Source organism: Microtus pennsylvanicus, chromosome 4 (genome assembly GCF_037038515.1).
Source record: "Microtus pennsylvanicus isolate mMicPen1 chromosome 4, mMicPen1.hap1, whole genome shotgun sequence".
Taxonomy (NCBI): Eukaryota; Metazoa; Chordata; class Mammalia; order Rodentia; family Cricetidae; genus Microtus; species Microtus pennsylvanicus.
The window spans coordinates 11,218,456-11,235,729 of record NC_134582.1 but is presented as its reverse complement, the minus strand read 5'-3'; the positions used below and the strand labels follow the sequence as shown (position 1 = coordinate 11,235,729).

Below are 17,274 nucleotides of genomic sequence, written 5' to 3'. Positions count from 1 at the left end.
CTTAGAAGTGACCTAGGCCCTTAATGAAGATCTGTTGCTTGGTTTAATTTAGCACAGATCTAAGATAGAAAATTACTAAGGAGATTTGAAAACTATTTTATCCAACCCATAGCATAATTATTATTGGAAAGTCTATTCATAAAATGTTTCTCCCACTTACAGTCGGTACACATGTTCATAGTGGTTATACTTTGATTGTTCATAAAAACTATATAAGACATTAAACAGAGATGTCCATTAATTTAGGTTGTTTCCCTGCTAGCTGTTTTTTTAAGAACACATACATGTTAGGATATATATATTATATATATATACATATATATATCTATATATATGTATATATATATATGATAAAGACCATTAAATACAAAATATATGCTTATGTTATTCTTAATGATGCATGGCTAGTTTTATGAAGCCAGCAATATTAAAATTGTTTTATTTATAAAAACTTTGCCTAAGTTACATAAACTTGAAAAACATTTTAATAAACGTGTATGTCTGAGAGTTTTAGGAGTATTTAATCTACATAAGCAGTTGTAATAGTATGTTCTAAGACACCCCCCCACACTGAACTCCTAAAACAATATGCCTTTTTTCCTATCTTTGCGTGCTTATATAAAGTTTAACTTGGAAATTAGTGACAGTACTTACTTAACAACAATAACTAATAATAAAAAAAACAGAACGGTCCTAAATAAAACACAGGTAAATGCAGTCTCCGCTCTCAGCATACCATATTGTGTCCCGGTGTGAAGATGGGAGACAAAACCCAACACCTACCTGATGGGATGATCTGAGGTGCACAGAGGCGCACAGCGCAGGTTGTTCGCTGTCACGTGAGGCCGCTGCTTACCTCCATCCATCCCCAGGTTGTCATTCTGTAGCCTGATGAAATCTCATGCCTTCTCGTTTGTCATGCCTAGGATGTGAGTCTTCCCTTCATCCGGTGTATCCCGTATGTGTATACCACCCACTCACTGGTTACCTAGTAGCCATCTCATTTAACACACCAACTGTTACCGTTTCACAATATTTACGCTCAAGTAACCGCCCAAAAAATATATTTAAAATTCGATGAACTGTTTCTTTCTGGAAATATCCAGATATTGATATTTTGGGATTTTAGTTGACTGTCAGTAGCTAAAATTGTAGAAAGTGAGCTGGCAGACAAAAAGAGACAAGTATACTTTATCTAAACCAGTTTGAATACAACTGTCTTAGAGAGTTTTATAAGTGAATTTGATAGTACCACATAGAAGGGTACCACATATATATGACAGGCATACATGAGTACGTAAACAGACACAAATTGACACTATAGTTTTGCTTACGTCTCAACTGTAAGCTGTGCAAACGTGGCGATGTAAACCCTCGAGCTGACCCTCGACTTGGCTTCATTTTCTGTTCATCAGAGCTGGTTTCTGACAGATGGAATGAGCTAAGGGTGTATGCTTAGCATTCAATAGGAAGACCAGAGCTTGCTACCAATATTTATGGAGAAGCCTTTCAAGATTGTCTTACCCTGATATACAGTTGCTTGTGGCTCCCTCAGGAGAGTCCAGAGACTAAAGTTCAAGTGTCTGAGGAGTTGGGAGACTGGGGGAGTCAAGCAGAGGCTGCAAGGGGTACAGGAGGAAAGAGACCTCCAAGAGAAGCTGTTAAAATTCAAAAGTTGCCTTATCTAATTAATCATGCCAATAAAAGAGAAGAAGGCGGAGCTAGTGCTGTAGTCTTGCTTGGAGCTGGAGCATGAGGTCAGCAGGGCTGAGGTGGGGTCAGCTCAGAAGCTCAGCTACTGATACCTCCCAAACGAAGAAGCCCTGGCTCTCCCTCACCCTCTGCCTTTGAGCTTCTCACTCTAGTGGGTCTGCGTTTGCCTCTGACTGTGGCACAGCTCTGGACTCAGTGCCGCACGAAAGAGTCAGAAGCTCCTGCTCTGGAGACGGGGAGTAAAACGCCAGAGAAGATGGGAGATATTTCCATCTAGAAAGGTTTGTTTCAAACAAGAACCTTTTGGTCAAAGAACTTTGGAACTCTAACCTAGCCTGGGGGAGTATTCTCAGAAACTTAAGGATAAAAATACAAAATTTTACCCTGAATGTGTCTCCGAGGGCAGTCATCTGGAGCTCTGTATTGGATCAGCCGTGGGTCTCTCTGGTCACTCCATTAAAGGAGAACTTGGGGTTCTGGATGCGAATCTGGAGGTAAGAACTGAATGTGAGTCTGAGCTGATAGTTTTAAAGAGAACGGTTATTCATACAGTTGCTAAAATAGCCAAGAAAACCCTTACTGGGGGCTATTGCAATAGGGTAGTTTTCCCCTTCTGGCTTTGATTGTAGTTGAGCCTGGCTGCAACAGGAGAGAGACTGGGCTCAGCTCTGAACGGTGAGACACAAATGGAGTGGGGGTGGCTGTGGGTAGAAAATAACAAGAGAAAGCTTCAAATTCTTGCTCAGCAAGCTTAGGACTCTCCCAGAAGGCGGCCAGAGTGAGTTGATATCAGGAATGGGGTAGGCAACATTCTTCCCAGACTTAGCAGGTTTCTGTTGAAATTGGCCGAGGTAGACCCAACACTGAGTTTAATGACATGGTCTAGTAAAGCAGGCTTGGAGGACCATGCCTAAAATTTACCTAAGGGAATATTTCTTATGTCTGCAGGGTCCTAGTAACCTAACTGGGCAATGGGAATTCACAGATACAAAGGACCCAGAGAGGGCAGGTCAGATTTCACCATGTCTACCAAGGGAGTGTGGTTCAAGGCCAGAGAGCAGCAGCTGGACCCCCTGGGAGCCTGTCTTACCCAGCAAATATTCATTTAATGTTAAGCAAATTCACAGCTTGTCTAGGATGAAGTTCTTTCTTCGTTTTTTTTTTATTTTCTATGTACAAATGTTCTTTGAATGAGATATTGTCTGTAAGAAACACAGAGTTAAGCCTTGTCTGCTAGGGAAGAGGGCGGGCAGCAGGAACACTGGGTACGGAGTCAGGCCTCCTCCCAGGGTGACCTTGAGTAAGTCACCTTCCCACCCTCCAGCCCATTTCTTCACTGTACAAGGGTGTTATAGTTCCTGCTCTGCTAGTGTCCCCGGTGGAGGATCAGCCAGGGTGAGAGGTTTTGTGCTGTGGAACGGACAGGGAACTGACGGGCCTCTTGAGGACTTAGTAGATACTCACAAGTCTATTGTCCCTCTGCTGGAAGCTCAGCTCTGGGGGGCAGCATAGAACTTTGTTGTCATTTTACAGCCAAAGCCTAGGTCTTGATGGGAATGGGGATAGGGAGCAGGGTAGTGCATACCTGTGAAAAAGCAAGGGGAAGAGGGAGGATGAGGGAGTAGGAGGAGAGTGAGGTGGGGAAAGAAGGGGAGCCCACCCACCCCCCAGCTGATGCCCCCCTCTTTCTGCTATGGCCCCACCTTAGCCAAGGTCTGACCTAGCCTCCTCCCGCCCTCTGCTACCAGCCTGCTCTGGTGGTGACAGGCCCAGCCCCACCCCAACCAGGCTTAGCTCAAGCTCCTGGTTGGCACCCTTTCCACCTCCTGCCCCGAGTGCCATACAATGCCAAAGGAAGTCAGACCTTGGGCAGAGGGCTAGGACACTGCTTCCCCCACCCCCGCGCGCCCCACCCCACTACCCACATAGCCAGCCAGGCTCAGAGCCTCTCCTTGTCCCCATGGCAGAGTTCTTTTCCTCACTTCCCCAAGGGCAAACACTCCAGCACCTATGCTTAATCAGCTCCTCCCCTCAGAGGCTCCCTGGCCCCAGACAAGCACCAGCTGGCCCAGGAACAAGACATGAGAGGCAGTCTCCAAAGACATTCGGTCCTTCCCCTTGGGGCCACGGTCCCTCACCCTCATCCTCCAACTCCCACAGGACAGGGCAGCTAATGGCCAGGCAGTCCCAGGGGTCTACTTCTCTGGATGATTGCTGGGTACTTGGAGAAATGGAGGAGCTTGGGGAGGCTGGCAAGAACTGGGTCTGCTGCGAAAACACAGGGGCAGCTGGCAGATTTGGATAAACTGGGCGACCACGCACAGGGTTGCTGAGGTAGAGCCGAGACCAGCAATGGCTCCCTCTCTGTTGATGCTAAACAGCGATGGCTTCTTATTTCAGGACCTTTAATACGCTTGACTGAGCACTGGTTGTGGCTCAGAGGGAGAGCATAGGATGATCACAGAGACCACCAGAGCTTCAGAGTTGAGGTCTTGTCTTGTTAAAGTAGAACCTGGAGAAGCTACCGAAACAGGCTGGTGGGGTCCTCTGTGTGAATCTTTGTGGGAGGGGCCATCCTGGGGCTTCTGTCTCCCTCCAACTTTGATTAAATGTTTGTTCTTCACCTAACAAGTTCAAGGTGGGCTGTTGTCAATGAAGACGACATGCAGTGTGGGGCCCTCCAGGGAGCAAGAGTGGAGACCACAGATATCCACCTGTCTCACTTTGGGTGGCCTCCTGGTTTCATAAGTTTTCTCTAACATGGAAAAACACCAGATAAATTTTTGGTAGATCCAGAATCTCACTAGGAGTTTTCCTTATCGGTGTCAAAGGGCTCCTTTTTCTGCCATTCACTTTCCTCATCTGCAAAGGGACCCAGGTCCTTTTAGGGCTATTCTCAAAGACTATCGTAAAGGCCTAAGTAAGACCCCACGCTTAGGACTGAGGATGGAACTCAGTGGTAGAGCAGTTGTCTAAAGTGCAGAGAGCCCTAGGTTTGATCTCTAGCACTGCCAAATAGTAATAGTATCAACAACAACAACAACAATAAAGATAGCCGGTTTAGAACACCCCCGGAAAGTTGAAGTGAACACTTCAATCTGTCTGTGTATATACCAGTTGTCACCACCATCCGTCTGGACCCTCAGAGTCGGTATACCGGGAGCAAACGGCTGGAGAAGGCAATTGCCATGCTGAGTCTCTCTCCAGAAGAGCTCAGTTTCCAAGCGTGAGTGGCTTGTCCGCAATGGGGTCAGGGTAGCATTGCAGACCATTGCCCAGTCTTCTATCAGGGATAATGATAACGTTTTCAGTCTTCCAGTCATCTCGAAATGTCTTGGACCAAATGTCTAGGGTCTAAACAGCACAGCCAGACCCAGAGCACCATAGCCAGAAGGCTTCCTGTTTGTCATCCCCTTCCACTGGTTCTCCCAGGACCAATAGGTCTGGATCCGTGCTCTGAGTCTCACCCTCAGCCTCACATCCATGCTCCTCATTGACAGAGGCTGAGGCTGAGGCTCTGGAGAGGCACCTGCCATCACCAAGGGCACAGAACATCCCTAGGGGTGCACAGCTTACCCATGACAAAGCCCCGACCAGATCCAGTGCGGTGCTTCCCGAACTGTCAGTTCTGTCTGACAGCAGCCAACACACACAGCAATCCTGTGCCTGCCACATGCCAGGTCCCGGCCCTGGGGGAACCTCCGTTCTAAAGGAGAGACAGTGAAAGAATGCAATCAACAGATGATATAAAGTCTATCAGCGATGTGGTGCTTTGACCAAAGACCTTGGACAGAGGGCAGGCGGGAAGGGGAGCTCCTGGTTTATCTGTGAGGTCTGGAAAGCCCTGTTTTGAGAGGGGTGACATTTCTGGGAGACCTGAAGTGGAGGAAAGCATTTCAGGTCAGGGAATGAAAGCCAAGGAAAGGGAATGTGACCTGCCTGCCTATGACAAGAGTATGGGGCAGGAGGGAGGCGATTTGGAGAGAGCAGCTGGGGTTTCAAAGTGTTTGTGGCCTTGATACACAGTCCAGAGAGCAATGCAAGTGTCCTGTACACGCTGATTTCTTTTATTGTACTGGTGATCGTACCTGGAACTTCGGGTATGTGAGGCAAATATTCTACTATTGATATACCAGGACTGGATTCACGTTTTCATCAGATTCTGTGGGTAGTCACGTGACATAGGGCTAATGAGCCAGGTAGGGATGAGGTCAGAGAGATAGGCTAAAATGACTCTACAGAGACAGGCAGTGGTGGTGCATACCTTTAATCCCAGTACTCAGGAGGCAGAGGCAGATGGATCTCTGTGAGTTCGAGGCCAACCTAGTCTACAAGAGCTAGTTCCAGGACACAGGCTCCAAAGCACCAAAGCTACAGAGAAACCTTGATAATGATAATAATAATAATAATAATAATAATAATAATAATAAGAAGAAGAAGAAGAAGAAGAAGAAGAAGAAGAAGAAGAAGAAGAAGAAGAAGAAGAAGAAGAAGAAGAAGTCTCAATAGAGTGATTGTGAGGAGGTTTCGGGGGGAGGTAACATTGGGAATCCAAAGGGGTAGCTGGAAGAGATTTGTAATCTGTTGTGGAAATAGCTTGTGGCTGATTGGTTATGGGCAAAGAGGGGCCAAGAAGGAGACAGCGACAGGAAAGTTGACTCATCCCCAGCTTGAGTGACACTAGTTCCTGTCACAAGGGCATTCTCTAGGGCTACAGCCAAGTCCAATCTTTTGTGTAATAATACCTTCTGGGGTCAGTAAGAGACATTGCACTCATGTTCATCAGGTGGAGAAACTGAGGCACACATGAGCCAAGCCCAGCTCTATAGAGAACAAACAGAAATCTAGGGCTTGAACTCCATCCAGGGCAGCCCTTGGGCACCAGAGCCGTGGAGACCAAGGTGTGGCCACCAGTTTTATTACTTATCATGCTGTGACCTTGAGCAGGTCCTAAGAGCTCTTGGAGCCCCAGTTTCCCCATGGGTATGACAGTGAGTCAATAGGAGCTGCCTCATGGCATCCATGTGAGGTCTGAATGGGAGAGTAGGCCCTTGGCAAACGTTCTGTCGTGTTTTCCCTGGGCATAGCTTGGATATGTGTCTTGTTCCTTACGTCTGCATGTATGGACACTGTGCTCCCATGTGGCCCATGTATAGAAGCTGTCTATGTTGCCACATCACAGTGACAAGCAGGCCCTGCCTGGGTTTCCTGTAAGGACAGCAGGTCATTTGATTGTGGAGCTTTGACATACCCTGCCCCATGCCTGTGTCTGAGGTAGGAGCCCTTGCGTCACTAGATTGCTAGAAGTGACTTGGGGCCAGCAAGAGTCGACGCGCCTAGGCATCCAGGCCTGCTTGCCAGAGCTATGGCTGACGTGACCTGGGAGGACATGGCAGGAGTCAGGGGTGGGGGGACCAACTGATGGAGGGCAGGAGGGAGAGAATAAAAGAGCTGTGTGAGTAAGAGGGAGGGGCCGTGGAGAGCAGGAAGGAGGAAGGAACCAGCCTACAAGGAAATGGGCAATCACAGGTCTAGAGTCTGCCCTGCCCAGAGCCCCTTCCGCGGGTAGTTTGGGAGCCTCCCTATGCCCCTCTGCCTACCAACCCTCTCTGGCTTGCTTTTGTTTATATTCCTGTTCCCAGGAGGCAGCTGGCACAGAGTAAGGCTAAAGGGGCGGTACTCCCCATTTTTTCCCCAAAGCTATTTCAAAGGGAGTGTCCCAGCAGGGCACACACAGTGATTAAGAGGGAGGGAGGCATGACACCGACTGTCCACTACAGGACCCAGCGGGTAGACTGGACATTAGCCAGCTCTCCTCCTGGCTCTTGGCTGTAAGTTCGGTGGCCCTGGCACCACCCTCTGGCCTTCCCAGACACTCCTTTCAAAGCTGGCTGGAGTCCTGTGAGGAAGGGCTGCTTGGGATAGGCAGCCACCTCCCCTCTCCCACCCCTTCCCACATCAGCCCTCCTGCAGCCTTTTGCCCACCCTCTTCGCACGCCCCACTTCAGCCAGTTTTTTTAAAAAAAAAATGCTCCAAGGCGCCCTGTGTCTGTCCTCCAAAAGGCAGGCTCTCCCCTGCCCTGAAACTATGTCTGTGAACTGGCTTTGCCCCATAAACCCCCACCTACTATCTGACCCACTAAGAGGACCCTCAGAGCCAGGCCAGCTGTCTACTTGCCCGGGACTCCCCCTCCCAGTCTTCACTCCCCAACTCTCCTCCCACATGCCCGCCTTCCCACAGCTGCATAAACTTCTGGCCTGCCTGTGCACAGAAGCCTGGCTTCTACCCGCCATGGTCCCTTGGCACTCTGTAGAAGTCACACCCTGCTCTTTAGGAGTTGGTGCCTTATGCCCTTTGCCCCACACTCTCCCATCCTCCCACCCCCCACCCAGTGCTGCCCCACCAGTGGCCCCCGTCGCACTCTCCTGCCTGCAGCTGCAGAGGCAAACCTTGGGTACATACAGACAAGGAGCATTTCTGGATGAGTACCAACTCCACTGGGATCTTGTTTTGACCCATTTACCTGCCCGGGTCTGGGAGTGGAGCGCAATTTCCCTGGTTATATGTTTGCATAACCAGTGACTTTGTGGGCAAACTTTTTATTCTTTGGTTTTCTCCCAGGAGTATGCCATTTTGATAAGGATAGACTCACTTGATCTTGGAGACTAGTTACCTGCTCTGATGATGCGTCCCCTCCCCTCATCACCCAATCCCTCACACTGCCTCCTGGGCTGCTTGGAGAAGCTGACAAGTTCATTCCAGGGGGAACCTATGTCCCGAGCACTCTGGCTTCTGCCAGAACTCCAGAGAGACCCTTTCTATATACCTGCCTGGATGGGTTCTACACAGGACATGATTTAATATGGATTTTAGGCAGGAGTGACAGACATATTTTAGTGGGAGCATCTTTTGGGGGGGTTCTGCAGCTCACGGCCCCAGTGCTAATTCTTTGTGGGTTCCTGTGGTTTGGCTGCAGGATATACTAGGGCTTCTGGCCTGCCATTGGAAGAGTGATGTAGAAGGCCAGGCATCGCAGGGTCTCCTGTGGTTTGTGACACATGGGACATCTGGTCTGGTCAACAAGGACTCTCCCTGGCTCCTCCCTGATTTCTGAGAACAGCCAGCTGTTCAAGAGTTAATAGCCGTTTCCCCCAGGTGACCAGGCAGCTCTAGGGGAAGGAGCCCTGAGGAGTCAGCCAGCCAGAGACTCCCTCCCAGATGGCAGTTTACAAAAAGGGTGTGGTGTGGCAGACTGGGGAGAGGGTGCTGGGCCACACCTCTGTGATGGTGGCCAGCCCACCCCAAGTGGATGGCATTGAGTCAGACTGTGAAGTGAATGCTAGCTGATGGCAAGGGTGAGTGGTGGGTGCCCCTTTAGGCCTCGTGACCCCACCCAGGCCAGGCCCAACGACCCCAGGATCTGCAGTTCCATGCTTACCACTGGCACCCCCCCCCCTTTTTGTGGTTTGAGTGATTGCCATACAGTGTTTGATTTGGTTAAGTTACAATCATGACCCTTTAAGGAGAAAACATATAATTCTAGTAATTTTATTGGGCTCAGGTTTCAGGCAAATGGAAACAAAATTGCCTCTAAAAATAAAACACAGACACAGAGGATTGAATAAAACAATAATAATAAAATGCCTCCCTTGCCTGGAGATAAGTGGTAAAGCTTTTTGTGAAATATTAGAGAAAGGGTGGGGTGGGGTGGGGGGAGAGACCCGGGTGAAGAGAGGAGGAAAGAAAAACTCCACCGCCCTTGCTTTCATTTCTGTATTGCCTTCCCCAAAAGGTTGATTTGTGTATTCTAAAGAAATGTAGGAAAAGCCACTAGAGCAATTGGTCCTTGTCCCGCTTTTAACAGTACAGGTGGACGAAAGGGGCTGGCTGCCAAATACTTCTGGTTGAAGGGAGGGGTGGGAGTGCTCGCTCCAAACCACTCCTGGAATGGCTTAACTCGCCCAGCGCAAATCAATGACAACCTCTCCCTGGCAGCGGCAGGCTCCCGGAGCAGCGCTGCCGCGTGGACTCCCAACCTCAGACCCTGGTGGAGCTCAGGACACGGCCCGGGCACGAGTGCGACGTCCCCGGGGCGGCCAGGTGGGTTTGCGGAGGCCTTGGTCGGCGGGGAAGGGAATGTGATCAGGGCTCCGGGACGCAGGGTCCGTGGGGAGGAGGTAGGACTGAGGCCGGCTGAGAGCCCCGGGTGAGCAAGGCAGGCGCCTAGCTCGGCGGGGACCCGGTAGCCCGGGTGGCGCCTCTGAGCACGGACAGGCTCCTGCTGGCGCTAGCAGGCACCGCGGCTGGGTCGTTTCTCACCCTAGCCTTGCTGGATGAGAGTGCGAAGGTGTGGGGGCCCAACCTGGGACAGAACCTGGAGAACTCTGCGGCACCATCCGTGGCCTCCCTTCCTGGAAGCTTCCTTTGAGACCGCTAAAGGCGGTTATGGACAAATACGACCAGTTTAAACTGCACACTCCGCGTCTCGGGTTTAAAAAAAAAAATCAAGTTGGTCTGCCCGACTATCACATGCAAAACTTAAGGAACAAAACCATGGCATTTTGGCAGAACTCTTGGTCCCAGGACGTGAGCAGAGAAATAAAGGGGGATCCACAGACGTCCTTAAGCATAGTGGAGGGTGTACTATCAGGGACCTGGAGCTCCAATCTGGAGCTGAAGAAGTGGAAGAACGGCCCAGCCCTCCATCCTCAGCGGGCAGATGGTGAAAACTTTCTGGTCTATGAGTCAAGATGGGGTCTTACAGCTCTGGCGGTGTGGCAACCAGGTGCGGGGAATACAGGGATACCTTCTCATAAGTCGCCTGCCTTTGTCGTCCTTAGCTTTCCCCTCGCCCCCGCGTGCACCCCTCACCTTCCGTGGCCTCTGTCGCCCGCCCTTGCAATACCTGAGTCCCAGGGGCTTGGCTTAGGCGGGATGCAAGAAAGAGTGGCCTACCACCCAGCCCAGCCCTGCTTGGAGCGTCTCAGTGCTGGATCCCATAGTCTTCATGCCTCATAGAGAGGATTCCCTAGGCGCCAGACTCCTATCTTGGCTTCTGCTGACTGGCCTGTGGCTGCCTGGAGGACAGACAGGCAAGGGGCAGCTGCCCTCTTGGTTTAGCAGCTGGTCCTGGCTCTGTGTAGTTCCGCTGCTGGCTGGGGCCATGCCTCTTCCAAACGTCTTTAACTGCGGAATTTTAAAATGGGAAGGAAGTGATCAGTCATTCGGCAGTTTTCTCCAGATCAGGATTTTTGGAAAGGGCTTGAGGATGGGAGTGGATGTGGTGGCAGAGATGCTTGCGGGATAGGGGCAAACTTGCAAAGCTTCAAGTTTTAGCTCCACTCCTCCCCTGTTTTCACTGATGAGAGTCTCAGGAACCCCCTCTGGGTGGAGTTCCAGGAATTAAAAGCAGCCTGGGTACTGGCACCATGACCCCTTATAACCCACCATGAACTGAGGAGAAGAAAGCTACACTTTCTCTCTGGTCAGGAATGGCATCCCTATGGTGCTGTTCCCTAAGCTCCTCCAAGCCACCCCCAGCCCGATCCAGTCCATTTTACAGGTGAGAACCCGCGTGGGAAACACCCTCCAGAATCACACTGGAGACAGCAGAGGAGTTCAAGGTCCTTTACTCAGAACTGTGGACATCTCTACTGACCGGGTTCTGTAGACCCCGGCCTCCCCCCACGGAGGTGGCACACTTGTTATAAGTGGTAGACACGGAGCACCCAAGACTTTTTGGAAGCCTGCTGAGAAAGGCAGAATTCTAGAATTGGATTCCCCCATCCTCCCCCTCGGGAGCCTAGGATGAGACAGTAGCCGTTCCTTGGGTAGCTCTAAATGAAACCCAGAGACGTGAAGGCTCTTCGCTGACTGAAGAGGAATTCAGAAAAGACTTCAAAAAAGCAGAGGGTATGGGGGAGGGACTTTATGTAAGGAGACCTAGAGAGCAAAGGCCTGCAGGTTGCAGAGAAGGAGCCTTGACCTGCCCGGTCAGGTTCAGCATTGCAGATAAAGTGGAGACTGGAGGCCAAAGGAAGAGGTGGGGCTCAGAGAGACACAGTGTGCCAGGGAACACTCGTCCACATCTTCTCTTGGACTCAGCCAGCCCCGTTGGGTTGGAATCATTAGTCCCACTTTGTAGATGAGGAAACCAAGGCTCACAAGGATTGAGTAAGCCATCCACGAGCCTGAATTCAGAGCTACCCATCATCTCCTCTACTTTTTAGAATCTTATGCTCTAATTGAGGAGATTGTTTCAGTTACAGTATAATATAAGATAGTATGTAAATGTTACAGCTAGGATTAATTATTTTTGAAAACTAGATTCTCTTCCAGTCAGACCAATTCAGTAGCTGTTGTATTGTGTGCCGTGCAGTTCTGAGCACTATGATAAATTCTGAGCATCCCTCAGTAAATGAAATCAGCCAGGCCCTGACCTCTGCCAGTGGGAGTAGTACCAGGAATGCCCGGCTCTCACTGGGAATTGGTTGAGTAAGGAAGGTCGTGGGTGGGAAGATGTCATAGGAGGCCTGGGTGAAGAGGAGGGATGGGAGAAGGCAGGGAGGAAGGTGGTAACAGGGGCTGGACTAACATCTGTCCCCACGCCAGTCACAAGTACTTGTCTCTGGCCCAAAGAGTACACGCAGCATGATCAATCCCTGACCTGAAGGCCCAGGAAGAGAACGGAGCCCCTGCTGTTTAGCTGGTTTCTGGCTTACAGTTGTGGGTTCTGAAATGAGCCTGTCATTTTGAGACATGACAAGGACAGATGAAGAAGCAGCCCCGCGCAACTTCTGAGAGTGCTGGCCTCTCTCTGGAGCAGTGCCAGGCTGGCTAAGAACACTCCTGAGATACCAGTCATGTCCCGCAGTAGCCGGGATGGTATATCCCACACTCTCGGGGCTCACAAGCTGTTTTAAGCCCTTGACATTTACCACCGGACACAAGCTTGCCCACCGTCACAGGACTTGGTAGTAAAACCAGAGTAGTTTATGCTAGCCTACCATGGAGGCTTATGGACTTAACTGAAAAGATTCTACATCAACCGTGTTCCTGATGCTCTACCCTCTTTGTTAGCTGACCGGATGGATCTGTCCTAATAGAATGATGTCAGATGGAAGATACAGCAGCCATACATGTTTCAGGACCTGGTTTGCTGACTCTCCTAGCATAGCTCCTGCCTGGCTGGGCGGTGCTCTGGGATCGTGCCTCGGTGGAATTCCCAGCACTCTGGCCAGGATGATAGTCGCTTTTTCTGTCATCCTCTTTTTCCTAAAGGGGAAAAAAATATGAGCTTGAGGCTACTGGATCAGATTTCATTCTGTTTTGATAGCCCACTGTCAGAATATAGGCATTTTCTTTCTAATATCGAGATGGTTGGCCCGATGAGCGCGGCTCGCACCCGGCTGGCTGTCCTGTGTTTACAGCAATTACACAGGTGTATAATTGCATGGGGATGTTTGTTGGCTCAACCCTGCTCAGCCGTGCAGCCCCACAGGTTGGGCCAGGGAGAGGGCTGTTCAGTTTGTTTTCCTTTGGCTGGGAACTGAGGAGATGAATAGAGGGAGGGGAATTGGGTTGAGAGATTGTTGCCAAGAGCAATTTGGAGTCTCCTTCATATTAGTCAGAGATGTGTTTTCCTTTCTGAAGCCACCACATAGAAACTTCCACGAAGGGCTCTCTCGCTCTCTCCCACCCCGTGTGTGTGTGTGTGTGTGTTAGTTAGCTTTTGTTTTGATTTCTAACTTGCTAGACTTCTCATGACTAAGCAAAAAAGAAAAAAGAAGGAAAGAGAAAGAAAACAACTTGGAGGATGGCGTGATGAATCCAGCCTTTGATAACATACATTCTGCATGTCATGACTTAATAAATTTGAAAATGATCAATCCCAATGTACTGTGATGGAGTGCAAGGAGTAATTCCTTTGGAGAGAGAATTGATCTTTGTGGATGCCGTTTTGGGATTGAAGCATGATTTCCCTCTGTGCGGCTTGATCCTGGCCTTGGATAAGGAGGGATTCTGGTGGCCTTTGCTTTCGCTCCATCTGGAGGGTCCCTCCATCTGGGCCTGGTGTGGATCCATCTAGGTTCACTTTTCTATCCTGCCCTTGCCATGTGCCTCTCTCTTCCACCTAAGACATGACAGGATACTCAGGGAGCCAGGAACTCAGCCATCTCCTGCTGGCCCTAAGACAGGAATCTGGGGACACTGATCAATAAGCAATCCATGTACAGAACAAACAGAGCAGACCAACTCTGATTCCAAACTTGAAAAGTAGCCTAAGAAGGTGTGCAATCTCTGTGGGCTTTTCCGAGTTACATACAAACTAAAGGCAGTCAAACACATGACCCTCCCAGTGATATCATGTGACTTGCCTTGACCTTTGACAATGTCTGCATTGCCTACATATGTGTGGGAATTTACACATATATGACTTCCACGGGTTTTTGTTCATGGATTCTCTCCATTCCTCTTAAGAATTTTATTATATTTGTTTATGTGTGTGTTTGTGTGTGCGCGCGCATACATACATCTGGGGGAGGGCACAAATATGCCATAGAGCTTATGTGTGGTGATATGACAATTTAGGGAGTTGATTCTCTCCTTCCATGCAGATTTCTGGGATCAAACTCAGGCCATCAAAGTATTGGGAAATACTTTTTCCTGATGAACCCATCATGCTGGGTTTCTGACAGCTATTGCTACTCTGTTATCCAGAGATAACCAATTATCCCAGTGACCTTTGTGAAGCTACTAGTATAGGCCACTGTAGAAGGGACAAGTGGGTCCAGCTCCTGTTGACATTTCATTTGACATGAGAGAAGTGTAGCAGAGGCCACCTCTAGGAGGCAGAATGGAAATAGGAATTTTGGTTTGGTTTGGTTTGGTTTGATTTTTCGAGACAGGGTTTCTCTGTAGCTTTGGAGCCCAGAACTAGCTCTTGTAGACCAGGTTGGCCTCGAACTCACAAAGATCCGCCTGCTTCTGCCTCCTGAGTGCTGGGATCAAAGGCATGCGCCGCCACCGCCCGGCTTAGAAATAGGAATTTTTTAAAGGATTGTTTTTAGATTTGGAGGTGGTGATGTGGATGGATTGGTCTGGATTTTAAAGATTCATCTACTTTATTCTTATGTGTATGAGTGTTTTGTCTACATGTATACCACATGTGGTCTGGGACCTGCAGACACACAGAAGAGGGCATCAGATCCCCTAGAACTGGAGTTACAGATGCTTATAAACAAAACCCGGGTCCTCTGTCAGAGCAACAAGTTCTCTTAACTGCTGAGCCACCTTTCAGAGTGTTTGCCTTTGGTTCTGAGACAGAGATTCGTGTAGCCCATGCTCTTCTCAACTTCCCTATGTAGCTGAGGATGTCCTTCAGTTCCCGATTCTCCTGCCTCAGCTCTGAAATGCTAGGATTACAGGTGTGCTTTTGAATAGCAATTCCACTAAATTATAGTTCATATCCATATACTTTATTCACTTAAGGTGTGTAGTTCACTGATCTTTTAGTTTATATATAGAGGTCATGCAACTATTACTATAATCTATTTTAGAGTCTTTTTATCGTACTAAAAAGAAGTGCTGTGCCCATTAGCAGTCACTGCCCCTTCACATGGAGCAGTCTTTTGTCTCTCTAGACTTATTTGTTCTGAACATTATCATAGATGGAATGATATCATATGTGAGCTTCTGTGATTTTTTATCTCATGCAATGTTCTCCAGAGGCATCTACTTGAAGCATGCATTGACACTTGATTGCTTTTTCATCGCCAAATAGTATACCTGCCCCAGAGCTGCCACATTTGGTATATCTTCTCTCCAGTTAAAGGATATTTGGGTTCACATTCTTATAAAGGTCACTGTGTATAAGCTTTCGCGTGGCCCTGGGTGTATTTCATGCTCGTGGGTGTATTCCTAGAAGTGGAATTTCTGGTCACATTGGGAAATTGCCGGGCTGTTTTTCACGGTGGCCCTATTGCACATTGCCATCTGCAATGTAAGAGAGCACACTTCTGTTTCTCCACAACCTCAATACTGCTGGATAATATCGTTCAATTACAGTCTTCCTGTTTTCTCTGTTTTGTCTTGTTTTGTTTTCTGAGATGGGGAGAGTGGTGCTATGTAGTCTATGAGGCCTTGACCTCTTTCCTCAACCTTCTGAGTTTTAGGATTACAGATGTGTGCCTCCCTCCATTCCTGGAGGCCATCCTATTTACCAAGGGTTTATTTGTCTAAGGAAGCAACGTCCTTAAGTCTGGAGTAAGCTCGGCCACATTTGCCATAGTTATTTATCCTGAGAACCATTTGCCCTCTGGGATGTCCTATTTATCAGTGTATCCTCTGAACTCATGCCAAGTGTCCCCTCTAAGTTTCTACCTAACAATTCTGTGATTTCTGTGTGGCTGGGTGCTCTGTTTTCAGTGGCATCTAAGGTCTGCAATGAAACAATTTTTGCAATTGCTGGGAATGATGGGAGGGCTGACTCTCTTGGAACAGAAGTAACTGAGACCTGGGGTATAGGGAACCGCTTTATTTGAATACTACCAAAGATTGTAAAAATGTGCCTTTCATCTGAGCGTACTGAGTGCAGCCTGTTAGACAAGCTGTGGCTTTGTGAGCCAAACCTCAGCACTAGAAGGGGATGCCAGGAGCTCCTTGGGGGAGTCGCTGTGTTACAACTTGGCTGGTGTGGTCCATGGACAAGCTGGGGCAGGCTTTGTCCCTTCAAACCATTGCTTAGTTCCCCGGCCCCTAGCCTTGACCACATGTCGCTCTCATCTTGAAGCCTTTTAAGAGCTGGCAGGTGCTGGTCCCACCTGAGAGAGAGGGCAGAAGAAGCATCGGTGGCAGCCAGGCTGCAGGTGATGGTGATGAGGTTTAAGAACCCGGAGGATCCTCTGCACCTTGGTTCCCTCCTCTTAAATGGCAGTAGCTTAGGCTCTATCTCCAGAGGGGTCGGCACAGCTGACTCAAGCTGTGAGTGAAAGGAGTTTCCTGCCACTTTGAGCAGCCCAGAGCCCTTGAATAGAAAGAAGCCCCTGAGTTTAGCTTTGACCATTCGGGGTGTCACATTTCGGAGAACCATTGTTCCAACTTCTTGGAGCAGGAGTTATGAAATGGAACTTACGTGCTCGGAGTCACGCTCTCTGAGGACAGGGACCAGAGGACCACATGATCTACTGTAGTTGCTCTGGCTGGTCTGGAGGTGTCAACAGCTGTGATGTGACAGAATTTAGACTTGGTGCCACTTTCTTCTCTGTCCCCTCCCCGTGGTAGTCTGTCCACTCTTTTGGGAAGCTTTAGAACTTTCCCTACCTTATTTGACTAATAAATCTAGTTGCGGCCTAGAGCGCCATGCATTCATTCCTCCACCAACGTTTCCCAACCCTGTTCTATGAATAGCAAATCAACCAAAGCTCAGTGCCTGCCGTCAAATAATGTACCAGCACATTTTAAGCAGTGAGCCATCCTGAGACTAGTTCCCACAGGTGCGATTTTAGACTGCCCTGACTCAGATGCCAGAGAGTCAGGGAGACCCGAACTCCTGGCAGAGG

General features: G+C 49.1%; 1 protein-coding gene across 5 annotated transcripts in view; it reads left to right on the top strand.

The window, feature by feature from the left end:
• Positions 1-17,274, top strand: part of Zbtb7c (zinc finger and BTB domain containing 7C) — a 299,886-nt gene that overhangs the window by 204,885 nt on the left and 77,727 nt on the right. The window contains exons 1-2 of one of the 5 annotated variants that reach the window (XM_075968249.1): positions 8,928-9,069; positions 9,710-9,814. The exons of 1 other annotated variant lie outside the window; for it this stretch is intronic. The gene's annotated coding sequence lies outside the window, so the exon portion shown is untranslated. Of the gene's footprint in view, positions 1-8,927; positions 9,070-9,527; positions 9,815-17,274 lie in introns of those variants that run through there. 3 more of the 5 variants (XM_075968248.1, XM_075968252.1, XM_075968247.1) reach the window with 3 other exon arrangements.